The sequence below is a fragment of the Heteronotia binoei genome, chromosome 8 (genome assembly GCF_032191835.1).
Source record: "Heteronotia binoei isolate CCM8104 ecotype False Entrance Well chromosome 8, APGP_CSIRO_Hbin_v1, whole genome shotgun sequence".
In the NCBI taxonomy this organism is placed as follows: Eukaryota; Metazoa; Chordata; class Lepidosauria; order Squamata; family Gekkonidae; genus Heteronotia; species Heteronotia binoei.
In genome coordinates this window covers 40,818,526-40,823,534 of record NC_083230.1, presented here as the reverse complement: position 1 = coordinate 40,823,534, position 5,009 = coordinate 40,818,526, and the positions used below count along the sequence as shown (strand labels likewise).

Genomic DNA, 5,009 nt, shown 5'->3' with positions numbered 1-5,009 from the left:
GCACCAGGGATGCTCTAGGATTTTGGTAAAAAACTCTGGTGTCATAGAGTTTTTACGCAAATGCTAGATCACCCCCCACACCAGGGCCAGCTTGCCCACTAGGCAAACTAAGCAGTTGTCTAGGGCACCAGCAGGGTGGGGGCACCAAATTTGGCCATCCCCCCCTTCCCCATAGGCAAATGCCTAGTTTGGCCGCTCTCCAGCCTCTTCCTCCCTTCCCCACCCCAGGTCTGCTTCAGTGCCTGGAATGGCAGTCGAGCTGTGCTCCTGGCAAGCTAAAGGTGCCCTCCCACCAATCAGCTGAACTGATATGAATAGTGCCAGGGCAGGCCAGCAGCAGCAGGAAGGACCAATGTCCTGAAAGGGTGCCGCTGCCTCCCCCCCACTTTCTGGATGGGAAGGAAATGGGGAGGAGTCAGCAGCAGTACCCTTTCAGGATGCTGGTCTTTCCTGCTGTTTCTGGCCTGCCCTGGCACTAACAGACAGTGAGTGTGCCGTGCACTTTTTCCCGCCTATCAGCTGATCAGTGGGGTGGCCACCTTTAGATAGCTCAGGAGCACAGCTCGACCGCCATTTCAGACCTGGGGTGGGGAATGGAGACCTGGGGTGGGGAATGGAGGGAGGAGGAGGTGAGGGGGGGAGGTATGTGGGGTGCTATGCAGTGGGGTGGTGGACTACAAGTCTGCCTAGGGCGCCATGCATCCTCAGGCCGGTGCTACCCCACACCACATGCCTTATGTGATGATGTCAGTTCCAGGTGATATCATCGCATGCACTATGTGCACATAAAAGAAATCCCCTGCCAGCGACCAGGTAAGACCTGGCAATCCTAATTTAAAAACTGATTTGAACTTTAGTGTACTTATACATATTTTTTCTTCATGTTGTCACATTTCCCTTTCCTTCCCTTCTCCTCTGTTCTCTACTCTGTATTCTGCTCTTCAGCTCCTCTGTGTAGAAGCAGGCTGTAACTTTTCTTACCCTTTTGATTTTCCATGTTTCCATTTTGTCCTGTTAGGTCTTTCCTAAGTATATCAAGTTTGTTCCGCAGACTCTTTAGTCTACATATTTTCAGTTCTGTTAACTGTTTTTTCTTCAGTGTTGTCATCTTGTTTTTTGCCATTTCTTGTACTCTTAAATCAGTGTTATCTCAGTGCTTAATTTTTCTTTACAGGCGTTTAAAAAAAAGTTTTTTCCTTTATGTTTCACTATGTTATAATCAATGTTGCAGAACTCATAATTGATTTGGTGGCAGTTGTCAAAAACATAGTCTTTTGTTTCTTTTGTCTTAACGAATATGTATTTCTCAATACCTATTATCATCCACACATTTACATTTTCTTTGAAGGACATATCTGAAGTAGATTTGTTTGCCCTTAAATAGGTATTTTTGTATATTTACATTATTAAATGATCTTACTTTGAAAATGCCAAGATATTTTTCACTCTCACCATTTTATAGGTTTTCTGGTTTTGTTGTCTGTATTTTTCTGACCACACTAGTTTAAACATTCTTTCAATTTATTCCAGAAACATTTTTGAATTTTGTTATTTTAAGTTTTCTTTTTTCTTACATTTACCCATTATTCTCTTCTGGGCTTTTTATTAACAGCTACTAAACTCTCCAATATGCCCCATGAACCCTCAGGGACTGTTATTTGTAGAGACTGGATACCTGAAGTGTGTATCAGAGCCTTGGCAGGCAGAGAAATCCTATATGAGTATGTTCTGGGGGTGCATCTGAAATGCTGCACCTGCAGGAAGACAGCTGGATTTTTGTGCACTTGCTGTCCTAGATTGGACCACTGAAGAGAGTCTCTTGACTGTGCAGGGGCCATGTTAATTTTCTCTGAATCGTTCCAGTTTTAATATATATGTTGCCAAAGCAAGTACAAAATTATGGAATGCTTCACAAATCTGCATATCATTTTTGCACAGGGGCATCCCATTGCAATGTACTCAGAGAAGAAGATGTATTTCTCATGCTCCTCTCTATACATTATTATGGTTAGGCCACTAACTCTGAGGAATGTTAAAATTGTAGAGCCAGTAATGTGAGTATTTAATGCTGCAGTCCTAAGAATATTTTCCATAGAGTAAGTTCCCACTGAATAAAATAAAGCTTCTCCAGAAGCCCACAGATTATCTATGTTGGCCAATCTCCAGGTGGGGCCTAGTTGTCTCCTGGATTTCCAGCTGATCTTGAAAAGACAGAGATCAGTTTCCCTAGAGAAAATGGCTCCATTAGAGGATGAATTCTATATCTTGTATACCTTGCAAAGGTCCCTCCCCAGACTTCCAAATCTCCAGGAACTTTCCAAGCTAGAGTTGGCAACACTAAAATGAGGAAATGCATAGCAAATTATGTGAGCCAAAAGTAGGCATGCTAATAATTTTAGGCCTAGGTTTGTTTAAAGCACCCTCGTTTCCTATTAAACAAAAGGATAATATAGTAAGTTAAAAAATGTGAGTGGACTGGCATCTGTGTATGCATGAGTTTGTACCAGGCCTGTAGCTACAGAACATTTTAGGTGGGGGGGGGGCAAGGGAATAAAATTTTAGGTGGAGGGGCCCTGGGGCACACTTTTAAAAAGATCAATAAAAAAGGAGAGTGGCGGCGGTGGCAGCAAGAGCGGCTACATGAGCGAGGCAGTGAGAGCAGCAGCAGCAGTGGAGCTGCAAGAGTTGCGGGGAGAGCGGGGTTGGGGAGAGCAGTGGTGGCCACGAGAGTGGGGCAGCAAGAATGGCAGAGAGAGTGGGGTGGCAAGAACAGCGGCGGTGGGGAGAGTGGGGTGGCAAAAACAGCAGTGGTGGGGAGAGCGGTGAGAGTGGGGCAGCAAGAGCAGTGGCAGCGGGGAGAGTGGGGGTGGCGAGAGCAGCGGCAAGGGCAAGCATGGGGCAGCAAGAGCAATGGGGAGACTGGGGCAGCAAGATCAGGGCAGCAAGAGCAGTGGTGGTGAGACCAGGGCTGGCAAGAGCAGGGACAATGAGAGCAGGGCAGACACCTCTCCCCTTTCTTTTTCCGCCTTGGCTTTGGGTCATCTACAGCTCCTTGCCAGAAGTCTTCAGTAAAAGGAGGGACCATACAGGTGAAAGGGGGCGGGGTGTGGAGCAGCATGGCCTCCCGGAACCCTTGTAGCTACAGGCCTGGTTTGTACTCTAATAAGCCTATCATATCAAGGTGTGCAGGACACTATGCCCAGTAGTAAGGAAGAATTAATATGTTGGAGTATATTTCTAAGAAAGATTCTGTGAGATCTAAGATGAAGCCAGTCTATCTGTTGCCCCCCAAAATGACAGCAGCCAAGGGAGCAGCTTAATCCAACTATCCCAGGTTCCATCAAATTCATATTCTGTGCAGGTATTCTTACATTTCCTGAGCCCTCCTCCCCCCCACACACACACTATTTTTGAATGTTTTTAGTTGCCTTGAGGATGGTAAAGGAAAATCAGAACATGTGAATCTAAGTAAAATACAGCTCACTTCCTCTTTTTAACATTCATTTCTACCCTTATTATTTAATTAAGTTTCGGAACAGGCAGAATCAGAGAAGTGACTTAGCACTGTCAGTTGTGTGGTTGGTGTTGTTCCCAAGCATGTTTTGATGCCACAATTCATTGACTCACCTTCCTCCTGGAAATTTTACTGTGTGGTCTAATGTATAGATGACTATAGATACTTCAGTAGTTTCTTCATCAGCTGGTAACACCAACTATAGTGTAAATTAACCAGAACTGGTCTAAAGTTACTGAGTGGTCAGAGCACTTTCTGGTTTAAAGAAATAGTTCCCTCCATCTGACAGTTTCATAGGAAGATGTTTTATGTTGCTGAGCCTGTTTTAACTAATGTGTGTCATCATAAATACAGTCCATGGTCATGAATAAAGTTTTGCACGTGGTCCTCTATCACTTGATGACCTTGATGACTTTTTTCATGATCTCTGCTCTCCTTTTGTATCTTCTGGCTCTGTGGGATATTTGTTCTTTTTTAAAATTCCTTTTGTTCTCCCCCCCCCCCCCCCTTTGTGCTTTCAGGCAGTTCAACTATTTTTGGCCTCCTTTTATACTTCTTAAAGGGTTTTTTAAAAGGTTGTTTCTGTTAATGCACTCTCTTCTTTTATCTTCTCTGCTTTCTTGCTAGTCTTTCTATAACTACAGTAATTAAACAAGCAGCTTTTCTTCACATATGAAACTCTTTCCTCTCTTGTGAATGTATGTAATCTTTGCTTCTGGAACACCTTTGTTCATTCTGAGCTTAAACACTATATTTATATCCCAGCAAATTATGTAGAAGTAAATCTGTCATCAATTTGCATTTCATAAATTGATTTTTTAAAGCCAACATTTAATGCTGAATTGCACAGTACGGTACTTTCTGTGTCAACAGAATAACAATCCAAACCACCCCTTTCAATGACCTAAAATGCTGGCAGGAATCTATGTAATTTCTTGATTCATTTAATGGTGGTGGGATACTTATAATGGTGGCATTAATGGGAAGGGAACACATAGGAGAATTTCTGGGCAATCCTATACAGAGTTACTCCAACCTAATGGGCTTTGGTGGAATGTGAACAGGATTGCACTGCTAGTATGGTGCAACAGAGAGCATTGCGCTTGGATGTAGGATACTCATTCAGACCTGTGATTAGTCTTGAGACTAATGTGGTGGCTCATTCACATGGTTTCCCTCTCCTAGAATTCTTCCCATGGGGAGATTACAGTGGAATGGCAATAAACTACCTGTTGCTTCCTATACAACTCCCCTCCCCATCACTTAAGGTTGAAGTAAACAGTAAAACCGAGAGCCCCATGGCACAGAGTGGTAAGCTGCAGTGCTGCAGTCCAAGCTCTGCTCATGACCTGAGTTCGATCCTGGCAGATGCTGGGTTCAGGCCAATGGCCCATCCTGTCCAACACTCTGTGTCACACAGTGGTCAATTACTTTCAGAACTCTTTCAGAACTCTTCCTCTTGTCTTTGCTGTGGCATGGAGGTTTTAAGAACGCC

General features: G+C 44.0%; 1 pseudogene; it reads right to left on the bottom strand.

Annotated features, from left to right (window-relative positions):
* Positions 1 to 1,801: 1,801 nt before the first annotated feature.
* On the bottom strand, positions 1,802 to 1,889 carry LOC132576728 (U6 spliceosomal RNA; annotated as a pseudogene).
* Positions 1,890 to 5,009: the final 3,120 nt, after the last annotated feature.